This window comes from Notamacropus eugenii, chromosome 5, assembly GCF_028372415.1.
Source record: "Notamacropus eugenii isolate mMacEug1 chromosome 5, mMacEug1.pri_v2, whole genome shotgun sequence".
Lineage (NCBI taxonomy): Eukaryota > Metazoa > Chordata > Mammalia > Diprotodontia > Macropodidae > Notamacropus > Notamacropus eugenii.
Genome location: NC_092876.1, coordinates 187,020,081 through 187,038,140, shown reverse-complemented (window position 1 = coordinate 187,038,140; position 18,060 = coordinate 187,020,081). Strand labels below are relative to the sequence as shown.

The following is an 18,060-nucleotide window of genomic DNA, read 5'->3' as shown; positions in this document are numbered from 1 at the left end:
TAAAATCAGAGTTTTCTTCTGAGATGTACTAGTGCTGACCATTTACTGAGGCTTCATGTTTTCTCTTTTGGCACATACTGATCTGAAGCAACAATTAACAGAACTTGTACTTAAAATAGTCTGTATGTATCTGATCAGCTGTTTTCTAACAGTGAAAATATGTCCTATACAAGGTGATTTTTACTTTCTCAAACCACCATAACCTGAATAATGTACTTCAGCAGCAGCTTTCCCACTAATCTTTACATCACATCACATCCTTATATTTTTTTTCCTAGTGGACATTGAAATTCCTTGAAAACATTTAATGTAGCTTCTGAATTAAAAGGCAAGTGTGCCTTTTATTTGACCAGGACATTTTATAAGAAAGATATTTCAGTCACATTTTCAGACCATATGATTTGCTTCCTATCTATTCAGAGAATAAATCTCATTCCTACTTCAGCTTTTATGGAAGTGTACTTAGTTTATTATCTGCTGGGTGGCAATTTTTACAGTTCTCTAATTCATTCATTATTGTTTCATCCCTTCACAAAATAAAGTTCTGCTAGGCTGTATTTTTGGAGGCAGCTAGGTGGTGCAGTAGATAGAGCGCTGGACTTGGAAACAGACTCACCTTCCTGGGTTCAAATCTGGCCTCAGACACTTACTAGCTGTCTAACCTTGGGCAAGGCACTTAATCCTATTTGCCTCAGTTTCCTCATTTTCTGTTTTAAGTTAAGGAAAATAACAGAACTGTCTTCTGCTTGATTATTAAAAATTGGAACTTTTGTTTTGAAATTAAGCTGGGGGAATGTGGTATATTTTTTACATCTAAAAGCTCATTTAGATGAGCAAAAAATTTCAATGGCCCACTTACAACTTTTAGTGTAGTCCCACTAGCTGTAGTTCAAGAAAATTTTAGCTTTAGATAATAATTTGCTAAACGACTAGGAAGAATTACTTCACTGATTAGCATGTTAATCATGGTAGAAGAATTTTTGGAATAAGGTTAAATTGGTGGGACCAGAGAAAGGAGCACTGGCTTTTTGAATCAGAGGATTTCAAATCCCACCTAAGCAGGTGATTTAAGGCAAGTTCTTTGAAAATGTCAGTTTTCTCAATTGTAAGATGGGGAAGTTGAGCTAAATGGACTTGGAGGTATCTTCCACTTCTAGACCTATGATTCTAGCAATATTTCTAATTCCTATCAAGACTACTTTCTTGTCAACTGAATGCAAATTAGAACAACTATTAATTTTAAATTTTAACTTTAAGATTCTAATTACAGATATGATTTAGTGCCAGTTTTGGAATTCATAATCTGTAATCTTAAGAGATGATGTAAGACATGGTTTTGACACTGAGGAAAAATATGCCTAGAAACACATTGACCAGATTTGACTCTTTGTCTTATTTCTCATTTCACAGCCTCAGGTGCCACTCTTAAAAGCAGCTATTTATAAAGTAATGCAACATTAATTTATTTTGCTTGACAAAATATAATTACCATAATCAAGAATTTAAATATCCACAAAATGTGAAAAAAAATTGTTATATCTGATGGGAATGCTAGAAATCAGCATTTTTTTTAACTGACAAGATAAAAAAGTCTTAAATATATTTAGCTTGGCCAAATGAAGACTTAGGGGATAACCATCTATAAATATCTGAAAGGTCAGATCACCAAAGTGGGAAAGGAATTACTTTAGGATGTAAAGTAGAAGTTATGGAAGCAGTGGGATATATTTTTTTAGGGAAAAAGTCTTGGTGTTTTTCAAGGATTTTTTTTTTTTTTACTGGCAAAAACCTTAGCAAATCGTGGCATCTTTTGATAAAGGATAATTAGAGGGTGTAAAAGAGAAAGAAATACATTTATGATTCTATTAAATGTATGGGGTCTGAGAGCGAAAATAAGGCGAGTATGCTATGTCTCTTTGCTATAATATTAGCTTCCTGAATCATCTCCCAAAGGAAGTGGTACAAACCCATAGTTTGAGTCATTTAAAACTAGCATCAGGAAAGCACTGAAAATATGCCACTTGAGATAATTGTTCAGTGAGAAAGAAGATAACCTATTTTGTATTTTGTGTGTTTCTTAAAATAGTTGTAGCAGTATATTAGAAAACCTACATGATTTTAAATAATCCCAGCGAGTTTTTTTAATACAATACTAATTTGAAAATGAGCATAATATTATTGGATGAGGCACAAACTGCTACGATGCTAGCAAACACCTTCATCATAAAGTTCCACTTAGTTTCCAAGCATATCTAAAATGGATTGTGCCTCTTTGCTTACTACCCTTCCTCCCAGAATCATCATAAGTTGCCACCTCCTTCATGAAGCCTCCCTGATCTCTCTCAGCTGAAAATATTCTCAGCCTTTGTCTTTTTTTCTTTGTCTCTTTTTTCCTTTTTTCTTCGTGCCTCAGCATCCCCAGTTCTCTTCTCCTTGTTACAGTTTCTGAGAACAAAATGGTCCTTCCCCTGCAAGACCTCCTACCACTTTATCATATCCCTTGCCATTTTTTCTACCGTTTTGTGCCTCTAATAATCTCCTTTATCTTTCATCTTCAGTTTCTCCTTATTTACTAGTTCTTTCTGTGTTCTCTATAAACAAACCTGCCCCATTCTTCAAAAGAAAACAAAAACCAAAAAATTTCTCTTCTCTTGATCCTACCATCCCCTGAGCTATCATCCTGAAAGGGTGTAGAGGTTAAAAATACCTCCATTCAAACCCCACCTCTAAAACTTTGTAGCTCTGCGACCATGAGAAAGTCACATAAATTCTCCAAGCCTCAGTTTACTTGTTTGTGAAATAGGGTTAGTAATAGCTGTACTTACCTACCTTTCAGTACCATTGGGAGGCATGAATGAAATAACGTATATAAAGCATTTTATAATTTTCAAAGCACTACATGGATTTCATTATTATCCTGAAATGTTATTTATTAGTATAGCTAATATTAATGTTATCCTATTACTTCACTTTTTCACATACAAAAAAAGTCATCTAGATTCATCGCCCCTCACTTACTTGCCCTTGCTGAAGCCCTTTGCCATTTGACTTTCCATTCCAGCGCTCAAATGGGATTGCTTCGCCCAAAGTTACAAGGCATCTCTTAGCCACTAAATCCCCTGGCATTTTTTCAGTTCTTACCATCCTTGACCTCTTGACAGCTTTTGACACCGTTCACCGCCCTCTCCTTCTGGATACTCTGTCTGCCCTTGGTGTGTGTGACATTGCTCTATCCTACTGTTTCAGCCACCTGTCTCACTGCTCCTTCTCAGTCTTCTTTACTGGATTATCATCTATCTCCAGCCTCCTAAGTATGGGCGGTCCTAAGACTGTCCAGAGACATCTTCTCTCTCTACTATTGCTTTCTTGGTGATCGCATCTGCTCTCATGTGTTCAACTACCATTTCTTTCTAAGTGACTCCTAAGCCTAGCTCTCTAATCTGTATAATGAATGAACTCCAGCCCCACAGCATCAGCCAACTCCTGGATATTTTCACATGCCTTTCCTTTTACCATCTCAAATGCAGCAGGTTAAAAATGGGTCTCATTTTCTACTCCCCCCTCCTCAGATTATCATCCTCCAAACCTCCCTATTTCTGATGAGGTCACCACTATACTTTCAGTAACCTAGATTAGCAGCCTCAGCGTGGTACATGCCTCTCTTTTCCCTTATCCCTCCTATACAATCAGTTGCAAAGTCTCAATGATTCTACAGCATCCTTCTTATTTTCATCCTCTTCTCTCTATTCACTGTCTACTACCCTGGTTCACATATTCATCAACTCATACCCTGGTCTTTTGAAATCCCATCTTTTAATTGATCTTCCTGCCTCTGTCTTTCTTCTTTCCAAATCATCCTCCACACAACTGTCAAAATAATATTCTTAAGGCACAGACAGGTCTAACCATGACACTGTCCTACTCATAAACCTTCTGTGGTTCTCTGTTGCCTCTTGGATAAAGTATAAACTCTTCATTTTAGCGTTTAAATCTCCCCTTTCCCCCTCCCCCAGTCTGGTTCCAGTCTAACTTCCCACACTTATTTCTTCCCCTTCTTGCATTTTCTGTTCCAGCTTAACCACTCTGATTGCTGTATGCTCAACTTGACCATTTTGGTAGGAACTGCTGGCTTCAAGATTCTCAAGGACTGACAAATGAAGCATACTTGAGGTTGGTTTGCTTGCATAGGCTTTATGAAAATACACACAGAAATAGTTGTCAGTCAGTTACCAAACATTTGCTAAGTACTTAACTCTGTGCCAGGCACTGTGCTAAGTATTAGGAGTTTGCTCCACAAAGATCTACACTCCTATTAGAGAAGAATAACTCCATCCCTTTTGGGAAAAGGAGTTATCACTTAAATAAGAATTTAACACCAAGGATCTCATGTGAAAGGAACTTGATTTGAGGTTACCTTGGTCTAGGTATGCTTCTCCTCCGCAGTGTTTTCTCCAACCCGGATTCAGCAAGTCCTGGGAGACCATAGCTCTCAGCCTATATATGTACTAGTAATTTTGGCAGCTCTTCTCCGATCACTGTACTTTTGCATAGGCTGCCCCCCATGATTGGAATATACTCTCCCTTTACCCCTACCTCTTAGACTCATGCCTGTCTGTCAGTGTTACTCCTGTAAACCTGTCTGTCAAGGCTTAGCTCAGGTGTCAAATCCTTTCCTGGTCAAGGACTCTTTGGTTTTTGTCTTTATATCTCTAGCATCTAGCACAATGCCTTGTATATAGCAGACACCTAATTAATAGATTTAATTTAATCATATTCTACTTTGTATAGTATTTAGATGTATTTGACATGTAGCTCCTATTAGATGGTGTATGTATCTTTGTGTGTTCTTTGGTACCTAATGGAATATTTTTCACATAAATTTTGGATTTTTACCATTTATGAGACAAATCTCTGGTGAGGAAAATATTTTGCCAGTGAAACTATATTCTTTCTTCTTCTCCCAAGTCTCTTATAAGAGTAAGGCAATGCTTTTGCTCCCTGATCTAGACTTCATTTAATTTCCAAATGTGAAAGAACTTGGATTTAATATCTGAATATCTCCCCCAGTGCCTAGTACAGTGTCCTTTAGATCATTTCTCTCTCCCTGGAAATTGGGATGCCTAACATGTTCGTTGAATTAAATTGGGTTGTTATATGTCCTCTTTGTCACTATGGCCAGATAAGTAGGTAACATCTGGTAAATTACATAGTCTATCATTAAAGGACAGAAAGTAAGTGATAGAAGACACTAAATCGTCTCAAAGGTCAAAGGCACATTTTCACTTTCACATTGTTCTTTGGGATTTAAGCTTTTTTTTTCACTGCTGCTGTACAACCTTGATTCATAAATGATCTTAGACGACTATTTAAAGCCTGTCTTTCATCTTACTTTTCATTCTATGGGAATGATTCTAGGGTGGACAGCAGTAGCTTTCCCTTGTCTCCCTATCCCCCCAAATATGCATGATCAAAAGTTGAATCTCTCTCTGAGATTAGGAATAAGCAGTTATATCCCTTTCTATTCCCATCATTCTTTCCAGCAAAAAAGACTTGGAAGGAGGGCAATATTGACCTCTGCCCAGCATTTCTACTACTATCGGTATCTGTTCCCCTTACATTTAAGCGGTGACTGTGAGTAGGCAGGCAAAGGGTAGGGAGGCAAAGGGTAGGGGGGCAAAGGAATATTTTGCCTTAATCTTGAGGATACTTGAAGATAGCATGCTTTTTTTTTTAATATCCTATTCCAAGTACATAGGAACATAAATTTAGAGCTTGGAAGGGACCTTAAAGATCATTTAATCCAACCCCCTTATTTTATAAATAAGGAAACTAAGGCCCAGAATAGTTAATTGACTTCCCCAAGAACACACAACTAGTAAATGTGTGAGTTAAGATCTGAACCTAAGCCCAAGTCCAACACTCTGTTCACTCCTCATTGTTCTGTGAGAGTTATGAAGGATTAAATGGTATGATATGTTTTAAATGTTTTATAACCATAAAAGCCTAGTCAAATGTGAGTTCTTGCTGTTTAAAAATAATCCTGTGTCAAATACAGAGGGAGGGGGTAGCTGAATATTTGGGTGGGATAACAAAAGGACTCCTAAAAATTCCTTAGCTGAAGGAATACCATTTAAATCAGAGAATCATAAAATGCTTAATTTGAGTGGTGCCTGGAGTCAGAAAGACCTTAGTTCATAACTCCATTTAGAAATGCTCTTAATACACTTTCTCCAGTTTATATATGAAAAACTGAAATAAACAAGTACGGGATCTTTCCAAGGTATTTCCATGTAAGTGAAACAAGCAAATAAGAGCTAAAATTTTTGAGTCTTACTCCAGACGAGTTTACCCAATCTTACTCTTCTCTTGAGAAGGCAGAGCCAGTGAATGACACAAAACACAAAAGCCTCAGACACTAACTCACTTTGTGACCATGGACAAGTCACTTAACCTTTGTCTGCCTCAGTTTCCTCAACTGTAAAAATAGAGATAATAATAGTGCCTACCTCCTGGGGTTGTTGGGTCACATAAGGTAATATTTGTAAGGTATTTAGCACAGTTCCTGGTACATAGTAGGTACTTAATAAATGCTTGTTTCTTCCTTCTTATAGTCCCATAATGATAGGAAGATCTCCCATCTACAAACATTTTAATTAGTACAAGAGAATATCTATTAACCAGCTCGTGTTGAAGTTGTTACTGGCCAGAAAACAGTGATCCATGGAGGTACTGAATTTTTAATGACAGTATATTAGAAGAGAGGCTGTATGTAGGCAAGTTATGCTACAAATCCAGCCAGTTCCCTCTTGTGTGTCCAGTAAGTAGAATAAAATTGTACCTTGTTTTTCTGTCCCTCTGTATAACCCCAGGAGCACAAGGCCAGAAGGAGGTACATGGCCAAAGTTGTACTGAGGGATCTGAGTGGACCTTCTGAAGGTGGGCTTTCCAACTCCCTCTGTCTCTACACTGGTTGCCCTTCTGCATACATGACATGACATCAGGGAAGGTGGCCTTCATCTCCTTCATATAACCAGAGCACAGTGCCTTTAGGACAGATCATTCATTCTTCCCTTCTTGTAGGCTGTGGAAGAAAGAGTTAGCTCCCTGCGGTTAAAATTCACAGTGAGGCTAGTGCTTGTATTGGAGAAGGCACGACATCCAATTTGGGATGCTGTAAATCTATAGATCTATCTCATAAGTAGAATGCCAGCCTATTTCTTTTCAGACAAACCATCTTTAAGGCTAAAAAAACTATGTTGATAACTATCCTACTTTTTATTGCCTCTCTAACTTCAATAATATAGCTATTATCTTGCTTCCTGAGCTTTCTTTCAGCACTGCCTGAAGCTCTGGATTAAGTCATTGTAAACCTATAAAACATAAGAGTAAGATCAAGCTGGCTAGACCTGAAAGTAAAAGAGCAGGTCTGGTGTTCTAAGGCACAAAGTCACAGTAGTTTGCATAGATACTTGCCTCAGTGACCAACAGGAGTCCAAGGAGTGCTGAACCATAATAATAGATGATGGGACCAGGGAAGGAGGAGCCTTTCTTCTTCTTAGACCCAGAAAGTGAACTCTAATGACTTAGTATTTTAGGAGTTTATTCTCCTCTTATGTGAAGATAGGAAGATTTAACTACCATCCAACTAGGATCTCTAGTGTTTGGGAGCCTACATCAGGAAGAGTCACTGCTCTCTAGGGTGGTAAAGGCTTTTCAGAAAGCAAAAGAGAGAGTTCTTTACAAAATTTTGCTGTAAGTAGAAAGGGAAGGATTAAAACACATCCTGTAAGAGCAAAGGGATGAAGCATAGGACAGGAAGGAGGAGGTGATGGGATTGTGAGGATGATTAGAACGGAATGTAAACAAAAAGGTAATTAGGATGGTGACTTGAGGGGACAGGAAGGAAGGAACAAAAGCTGGAAGAAATAGGAAGGGAACATACTGGACAGGAGGACCATTTTAGGAATAAGTGTCTCTAAAACCTATTGCCATCTGTCAATGGGAAATAGGATAGTACATTGGAAAGGACATAGGGGCTATAATCAGTGAACCTGAACTTGAATCCCTGTTCACACTTAATACCTGAATGACCTTGGGCAAGTCACTTAACTTCCCCAGACTTCAATTTCCTTCTCTGTAAAATGAGAGGATTGGACCAGTTGGCTTCTAAGGTCCCTTATAGCTTTAAAATGAATGATTCTATGATCCTATATTACCAGAAAGAGCTGCCAACTAGTTTGCTTTTTGTTACAGATGAAATATTCTCTCTGAGTCTCACATTTCTTGCAGTAAAGTAGGGCTTTTCTATGCCCAGTACCTCTCTGAATTCCACCATGGGGCCTGGCATTTCAAAGAACAAAATACCTGATCTTTCTCAGAGAGGATGTTCAGTTGTGTTCATGCCTACTGGGAGGACTGCAGACAGTGAAAACCAGGCATGGCATAAGCTTGTTGTTAAGTCGTCTTAGTCATGTCCAGCTCGTCATGACACCATGTGAGGTTTTCTTGGAGAAGATATTGGAGTGGTTTTCCTTCTCCTTCTCTAGCTCATTTTACATATAAGGAAACTGAGGCAAACAGAGTTTAGTGACTTGCCCAGGGTCATACAACCAATAAATGTTTGAAGCTAGATTTGAACGCAGGTCTTCTTGACTCCATGGCCAGTATTCTATCCACTGTACTACCTAGCTGCTTAATTGTCTATTGATGAACTTCTAAGTGATGTTCTGTAGGGTGTTTCTGAGATTCATAGGACAATTTTTTCCTATACAAACTAGGGTGGAAAGCATTTTTCTCTTTTTTTAAAACCCTGAGAAAAGTGATAATGTTATAGCAGTAAGTAAATTTTGTTTCTCGTTAACATTTTTCTTTGAGAACTTATCCTGGAAAATTTTGGCTATAATAATTTGCTATGAATGTTCACATTTTAAAGCATTTGCTAAAATGCCTGGGAGGATGGGGTTTTCTTAAGAATATCATCAGAGAGCTGTGTAGTAGGAAGAGAGAGGGGCAAGGGATCTTGTGAGAAGACAGAAGGCTAGACAGTGAGGGATGGAGAGCCATGTGCTCCTGTGACAAATAACGGAATATGAAGAAATCTAGAGGAAGGTCTCTGGATTCTTGGGTCAATTCCCTATGAAAGGCCAATGGGGGGACATGAACCGAGAGTCTCACAGGATGAGGAAGCACAGATGTCTAGCGCTGGTGGAACAGTGGTTAGAGTGCTTGGCATAGACCTGGAAGTCTTGATTTCAGATCTGACCCTCAGACACCTACTAGTTGTATAACCATGGGCAAGTGACTCATCCTTAGTTTCCTCATTTGTAAAAATGGGGTAACAGCACCTTCATCACAGAGTTGTTGAGAGGTACAAATACATAATAATTGTGAAGTTCTTAGCATAGTACCAGGCACATAGCAAGAACTATATAAACGTTAACTATTTTATTGTTATTGGGGGGAGTATCCATATTGATGAGAACCCAGATCCATTAACGTATAGAAAGAAATATTACAAAACGCAAAACCTTTTTAGATTAGACTTGTTCTTAGAATGTATAAGTACATTTCTCTACCTGAGTTACACACACACACACACACACACACACACACACACACACACACACGCACGCATTTTTTTCTCATAATTCAGAATTTTTCTGGGTCTCAGGGCTATCACTTAGAAAATCAACTTTGATTTTCAGTATTATGAATATAGACTTAAATGTCATTGGATTGTACTGAATATGAAGTTTAGTTTTTGTAGAGGTTTTTGGTGTTTTTATCTTATTAAAATAGAATCTGCTGTCAGCTCGCTTTTTTTGTACTTTGTCCCTTTTTCATAGAAGTAGAAAACAGGAAAAACAAAAAAAAATTCAGCCATTTATGAGTTGAAATTTTAGTGAAGTGACACTTTTGCTATACATACCTTTCCTACTAACTACTCTTTTTTATTTTAATTGTTGTCACCAGAGTGTGTATTAACATCATTTGAGAGATGACAAAACTAAGGAAACTACCTAGAAAATATAAGGAGTTGGAGTAGGATTTATTTAAATAAGCATTTAGCAACTGTGTTCCATTTTTACTTAGTTATTTTTAGTATTTGAGTGGCATGTGGAAAAATGCATTTTATAGTATAGTTAATCTCTTTCACATCTGAAAGATTCAGAAGATGAGTGTAGATATTCCATTCTGTTGACTTCTGTGTTTTCTTCAGAGAAATAAATGAGTATTTAAGATTTTTTTCATTGGCTTCATGAAAATGTTTGCTTACTAGTTAGACGCAGTATTTGTACTCTCCAAAATCTAGACATCTTGGCTGAAGAAGAAACTAACTACTTTTGCCTCATGTTCAGTAAATATTTCATTATAGGATCTGTTTCAGAGGGGGTAAAGGAAAATTTATTTAAATATTTATGAAGATAGTGTAACAAGCATGGCCTGAAGTCTTCTTTCATATTAGAGTTTTTGTATGTCAACAATAAGGTTGAATATACACTAATTCTAATTTGTCTATTCCCTGGGGTTGCTTTATATAAGATTCTTTAGTACTTAAATTACTAAATTCCCTTGAAATGTATCCAAGAAAGACTTGCGTTCCGCTGTTTTTACAAGTGGTAGTAGTATTGGTGTGCATCCGTCCTTCGTTGCCAAAGAAGACCACACCATCAGAGAAATGGTGACATGACTTGCACTTGACTTTGCTTTGAGTGAAGGAGGGCTGTGCAGGTCACCAGCCTCACTGCTCCTCCAGAGCCATCTGAATCCAGTGACCAGATATTCATCAGGATGACTGGAGATGACCCAGGATGAGGCAATTGGGGTTAAGTGACTTGCCCAAGATCACACAGCTAGTGAGTGTCAAGTGTCTGAGATGAGATTTGAACTCAAGTCCTCCTGACTCTTGCACTGGTGCTCTATCCACTGCACCACCTAGCTGCCCCTAGTAGTAGTACAAGGAAGTGTAGGACTAGTAGAAGCAAATAGTAGGGAAATTTCCATTTTTAATCATTCGTTTCAATAAATTATTCAATATGAGCTGTTCCCCATTTTGAAGAAGGCTGTAAAAATGAAAGACAATCTAGATTAGAAGAACAGGTGCTAGGCTTTTACAAAGAACAAGCTTGATGATCTTAGAAAAACATGGATAGACTTGCAGGAAATAATGATGAGTGAAATGAGCACAACCAAGAGAACATTGTATACAGTAACAACAGTATTGTTTTATGAACAACTTTGAGTGAATAAGTCATTTTGACTATTATAAATACCCAAATTAACTACAAAAGACATGAAGAAAGATGCGATCTGCAGCCAGAGAAAGAACTGATAAATGGAAGTATGTATAGAATGAGGCTAAGTAATAATACATATGTATACACACACACACACACACACACATATATACATATTTGTATCTAAAGGTAGCCATCTCTGGAGAAGGGGAAAAATAAATTTGTATAACTTTATTATATACTTAAAAGGAATAGCAAATTGTATATATTAGATTTGAAATTTCATGTGTGATCATCCTTGTTTATTATATTATACTGTGTTATGGAAATGCTTGTTTTATTCCATAAATTAAAAATTAAATAAATAAATGAAAAATTTAAAAACAAAAAACACAGAGGGAGGAGGAAAAGAACATAACTTAACTGGTAAGATATGTTCTCCACCAAAGTGTTTTCTCATAAATAGTTCAAAAAAAACACCAAAGAAAAAAATTTAGTGAGGGAAAGAAGGATGTTGCAGTTGTGGCAGATCCTAGCCTTCTTTACCTCATGGAGGTAATTTGTGCGTCTCTCCATGGATGTGTAGATATAATCAAGTCACTCATGCGTGAGTATATAAGGTCATGGGAAAGATGTATTGAAGCCAGTGTTGTACTGGTGAGTAAATGTTTAACAAGGGGCTCAAAACCCCTCCCAAAATATACACAACACATACATTTAAATATAATCTGCATTATCAACATTTTCTTCATCACTTTCTTAAGTCTAGGTTATCAACATAAAATAAACCAAGCCTTGATTTGTAGCAGTTTGATGATTACTCACACTGAGAATTTAACATTGGACTCTCTCAAGCCGGTTGGAGCTGGCTCCACTACACCCTTGGTAAAACCCTAGAAAGACCAATGTATGATTCAAGAAGACCACATGAACAAAAAACTCCCACCACCTAATATGATTAGAGAACTGTATTAAGTTCAAGATTTTTAAAAAGCTCAAGATAGAGCTGTAAGTAAGTAGGTTCTTCTAGAAAGGAAGAAGAGCAGACAAGACATATGTGGAACCAACCAATTGGAGGCAGTCATGTCTTAATTAAATATTATCTAGGCTGACCAGCTTTGGTAGATAAGAGGCCCCCACAAAAATTCAGGTGTGTTGAGGGTGATGGCTCCTGACCTTCAGAGGTTCAAATGATCTAGCCAAGGAGACAAAATGTTGTTTGGAAATGCTCAAGAGTCGTTTTGCTTTTAGTGGATTCCTGATTAGATGCAGGTATAATATTTGGGGGTAGATTGAATACAAACTATGCCTGATCTTGATTCCTTATTTTCTTCATTCTTTTACAACATAATCGTCCCTGTTTCAGCCTTTTTCCTCTCTTGTCAAGTACTTAAGCATATTCGTACTCCACACTGTACTTGATCTTTAGATAAGGAAAAAGCAGTGAAGGACTCAATTTCTAACAATTTAGTCATTTAACTTTTAAAAACCATTAAATCTTATTTCAAGGGCAGCTAGGTGGTATGGTGGATAGAATGCCAGGCCTGAAGTGAGAAGGACTCGTTTTCTGAGTTCAAATCCAGTTTCAGACCCTTATTAGCTTTGTGACCCTGGGCAAGTCACAACCCCATTTGCTTCAGTTTCCTCATCTGTAAAATGAACAGGAAAAGGAAATGTCAAACCACTCTAGTATCTTTGCCAAGAAAACCCCAAATGGGGTCATGAAGAGTCAGTCACAACTCAAACTACTGAACAACAACAAAAATTTTATTTATCAGGTAAAAATGGTTCATTGAATGCCTACAATGTACAAGGCACTAACATAGTTCCAAATTCCTTTTCTTGGATCTTGAAATCTTTTTTTTTTTGCTCTGTCCCTAGTCCCTAATTTATTGCTACTCCCCAAAATGCCCCCTCCCTGATAATCCACTTCTTTATAGCTTATAAATGAAGTCTGCTGTCTTCAGTCCTGTTATCTCCCTGACTGTTAAGGACCTTTTTTTATCTCAGCTTCTAAGTAAAGGCCCCCTTCCTGAACTATTGTGATAGCTTCTTAATTGCATTCAGTATTTTTTCTTTCTAATGCATCTTTTATAGAGCTGCCAAATTGATATTCTTACATTGTAGACCTATCCATGTCACACCTAACAGACTTATGCTTTGCTCCCTTTTTCCATACTCTATGATCCAGTCAAACTGGTTTCCTTCCTGTTATATCTCTGTGATTTTGCACGGTATCCCTTATGCCTATAATGCCCTCCTTTCTCACCTCTACCTCTTAAAATCCCTACCTTCTTTCAAGGCTCTGAACAAGCAATGCCTTTTGACATGGATCTTCCTCCTAGCTGCTGCCTTCTCCTCCCCTTGCTAACAAAAAATTACCTTGTGTGTACTTTGCATACATTTTGTATTTTCTTGTATTTATATATGTTGTTTCAATAGAATTCAAGCTACTCAAAGGCAAGGACTTTCATTTTTGCTGTAGAAAAGATGATAACAGGCACTCTTCCTTCTTACTGAGGCATATGTGCTTTATTGGAATGAAATAACTCCTGATTGATCCCCTCTGACTGAGGACTTCCTTTAAAGGTAATTGATATTTAGGAACTCAGAATCAGAGAGGGTGGACTCTTGTGAATGAACCTCACCTTTTCCATGGTCTTTGAGAATTGTGTAATCCTTCTGTGCCCCTGGGTCACAGTACGCATCATGGGGGTTCTGTTAGGCTTAGTTTTAGTTGACCCAGAGGATTTAGATCCTTTTAGGGAACTTCACACATCCTGGGGACTCGAGTTAGGTTGATTCTTTTTTGATTAGCAAATTTATCCTAATGTGGAGTGATCTCTAGCTCCATTTTGATGGCCAATGTCTTACAGTGATCTACTGGAAATTTGGGTTCCCTGTGCATTTTCAAGGATCCAATGAAGAAATTTTCATCTGGACCTCCATTTGGATTGACCTATGCATTGGCAGGGAAAATATGTTCCCCTCTATGTTGAAAGGATCCATAAGAAAAATTTTCATGCAGGACAGATTGGTTTTCCACCCAAGGACAAAAGTATTTTTTCCAGATAACCCTAAGTTACCCCATATGCTTTGGGAGCTTATCTGGATTGAGATTTTTTCCACCAAGTATGAAAATTTGGTTGTGGGGGGGTGGGGGTGGGGTGAGGATCTTTTCTTAATTTTCTTTTGCTGTGGTTAATTCTTTGTGTTATTTTCATTTTACTTCTCCCTAATTATTTTGGATTAGGAGAGGTCTTCACAAACTTTAAGGCAAATGGTGATAACCTATGAGACCTTGGTTTGAATCTGCATTATTTTGTATTTGGGGTTGAATAAGCTCGAGCTGTGATAAATGTGGACTCACAAAAAAAAAGACTGCTAATCTGAGGAGTAAGAGTATAAGAACTATACTGAATGACTTTTTCTGTGACCCTTTGGATAGTACTCAGGAGGTCATTAAGAACTATGCTAAGACTTTCTTTTTAAATGAAAGGCACTAGGGGAAGTACTCAAAGGAATGTTGGAGCCTCCTCCCCAGGCCTCGAGAGAACTGTCCAGAATTGGGGATATGGGCAAATGTGCTAACTGCACTCCAGTTGAATTTGCTGGGACAGCAAATATTTAACTAGGAGGAGAGTATAGTGCAAGCAGTTGGGGGAACTGCCTGAGAGAATGAAACACCTCCCATAGATTCTCTGCTGAAGCAAATGTTCCTTTCTGGGATAACATAACAACCATTGATTGGTCTCCAGTGACTGAGGAGATGCATCTAAGATATTTTGTGAATAAGAATTAGGAAGATAGATTTTGATAGAGAGAACTCCGGTCCCCTATACCCCTCTCCACCCCACCAAAGTCTGTAAGAAGAGCTGTCCAAACAGGTCCTTAGCTCCTGACACTCAATAGTAGGCACTTAGTACATGTTTGTGGATGGATTGATTGATGTTACCGCCCTACTAAAAATTTCTCTGATTTTGTGCTGCTTTCCCTCCTACCTCTGTGTCGTTGTATAAGCTGCTAAAGCTACAACCAGGGCAAGACAACTTAACCTTTTCCTCAGAGGCCCAAAAAATATTCCACAATCAGAATAATTTATTATAATTGGACACTAACAGAGTATTGTTAGTAACACTGATCTGTGAAACACAATAGTAACTTCTACTGCTGACCTGAATTTGTCTTAATTTTATTCAGATATTCTTTATATATCATGAATTATAAAGCAGATTTGAAGGGCCCAATTTGTGCTGCTTGCCTCATAGCCAATACTGCTAGTTAAAATGCTGCCGATTTCCCCATTTTGGTTTACCACATCAATTCTCTCCTCTCCTTAGTAGAAAATTATCTCTCCTCAAATTTTTCTACATCATTTTTTTCTTGATCTATACTTTATATCATATTTATTTTCCTTTACATCATGTCCTTTCCAGTAAACTGTTAATAGATCATAGACAAGAACTGTAATTTTATCTTTGCATCCTTTGTTCCTAGGACAGTCAATAAGTAAGTATTTAAAGGATAGGGCACTGAACTTGGAGTCAGGGAGAACAGAGTTCAGTTCTCATCCTAGACACTAACTGTGTGACCCTGGAAAAGTTATCTAAGCTCTGTGCATTTCAGTTTCCTCAGCTATAAAATGAAAGGGTTGGAAGTAGGAAAAGTAAGAAAAGAAATTCATATAGTGTCTATTAGGTGCCAGGCATTGTGCTAAATACTTTTTTTTTTTATAAGCATTACATTTGATCTTCACAAAAACCCTTACGAGATAAATGCTGTTGTTTTACCATTGTGGGTACTGAGACAGAGGTTAAATGACTTGCCCAGGGTCACACACAGCTAGTGGATGAGTCTGGATTTGAACTTAGATCTTCATGAGCCCAGGTCCAATACTCTATTGACTGTGCTGTCTTTGACCTTCAAGTTCCATTCTGGCTATGATCCTGTGAAGCAATTATTTTATGCCAGGTTTTGAAGTAAATGGGCAGCTAGGTAGTACAGTGGATAGAGTGCTAGACCTGGAGTCAAGAAAACTCATCTTTATGAGTTCAGATCAGGCCTCAGACACTTACTAGCAGTGTGACCTTGGGCAAATCACTTAACCCTGTTTGCCTCCGTTTCCTCATTTGTAAAATGATGTGGAGAAGGAAATGGCAAAGCTCTCCTGTCCTTTTCCAAGAAAACCCCAAATGGGGTCATGAAGAGTCAGACACAACTAAAATGACTGAATCACAAACAAAAACAACAGGAATGTAGATAACAGCACCCTTTTACGTATCTTAATTTTAGTCTAAATTTGGATTCTTTGTTAGTGCAATACTTTTTGCTGCCTTCCCAAAGAATATTCTGACATTTTTAGTTAAATTCATTTCTTCTCCAAAAAACTCTTCATTGATGTTGAAAAATTAATTGACAGATTTCAAATTGGAATCACCTTTGGTCATTGGCTATGTGTGAGGTTGTGGGTTGTGCTGGTACATGTTGACACATGGCCTGAGAAATCTCAGGGTATATTAGCATTCTTTCTCTGCAAAGCAAAGTCCAGAATTGTTTCTGTATTTTCTTTTCTCTTTTGGAGACAGAGTTAAGTGACTTGCCCAGAGTCACACAGCTAGTAAGTGTCTAAGGCTGGATTTGAACTCAAGTCCTCCAGACTCCATGGCCAGTGATCTATCCACAGTACCACCCCGCTACCCCTGTTTCTGTATTTTCTTGAGTTTAGTGCCCTGGGATTATTGCCATGGGAGGTTTTGTTGGGGCAGTGTTTGCAAAGACTTTCTAAAGTAATCCCAGCCTATTGATTTGGAGAGTTTGACACAGAATGTAAGCATTTTTTGACAATACCATGCTGCATCTTCAAACATGACTGTGCAAGGTAGGTTGAATAAGACTGCACCTCTTCTGTGATTCTTTTCTTTTCCATTAGTGATGACAAATGGGTCATACAGTGCCCCTCACGTGAGACCAACCAAGATGAGCCTTTATCTCATCTTAATGATTTTCTCAAGGCAGGCAGATTCCCTTAGTAGCTTCTAATACCCAGGCCAAGTATTTTTGTAAGCTTGGGATTGGGATACGGATTGGGACATGGACTAGACTATCATCTCATTGATATATAGAACTTTGGGATGAGCAAACTCCTTCCAATGCATGTTGGCACCTTCTCCACAAGTGAGAGTCTTCTTTGCTAAAGCATTGAGAGGATCCCACAGTCAGTATGTGTCAGAGGCTCCAAGGCCAGCTCTTAATCTGCTATGCCAAGATGCCTCTCCTTGACAAATATTTTATTCTCTGGACATCTCCTCTATATATTGTGGTATGTAACAATATAAAAAATTAATTTCATTTTAGAGAGAATACATTTGACAGGTTATATAGTGGTTGATCCAGGATACTGCATAGAATTTTTTAAGCATTTAGGAGCAGTTGCTTCAGCAAATTTTCTTTCCATTTTGGTTTGCTAAACTAGGTTTGAAAAAAAGTGTCAGAGGAAAATAAATCATTTAGCAGCCAGTCCTCAATCCACTACTCCAGTCTCTTGCTTCTTCAACCCCATCTTTCATCTAGAAGTCAGTACAATCTTTGTAAAGTGCAGATTTGACCAAGTCAATTCCATTCGCAAAAATCTCCAGTGATTCCCTATTTTATCTTAAGTATCCTTTGCCTGGCACTTAAGTCCCTCTTCAATCTGACTTCAACCTGTATTTCTATCATTGTTTAACATTATTCTCCATAGTAGCTGTAACTTCCATCCACTCTGGACCACTGAATTTTATGTTCTATCCCACTTCCCCATGTTCCCAGAGGCTTTCCCCATGTC

General features: G+C 37.9%; 1 protein-coding gene across 2 annotated transcripts in view; it reads left to right on the top strand.

Moving 5' to 3' along the window:
• Positions 1-18,060, top strand: part of GJA3 (gap junction protein alpha 3) — a 40,851-nt gene that overhangs the window by 3,695 nt on the left and 19,096 nt on the right. Inside the window, exon 2 of one of the 2 annotated variants that reach the window (XM_072611671.1) lies at positions 4,074-4,170. The exons of the other annotated variant lie outside the window; for it this stretch is intronic. The gene's annotated coding sequence lies outside the window, so the exon portion shown is untranslated. The remainder of the gene's footprint in view (positions 1-4,073; positions 4,171-18,060) is intronic. 2 annotated transcript variants of the gene reach the window in all.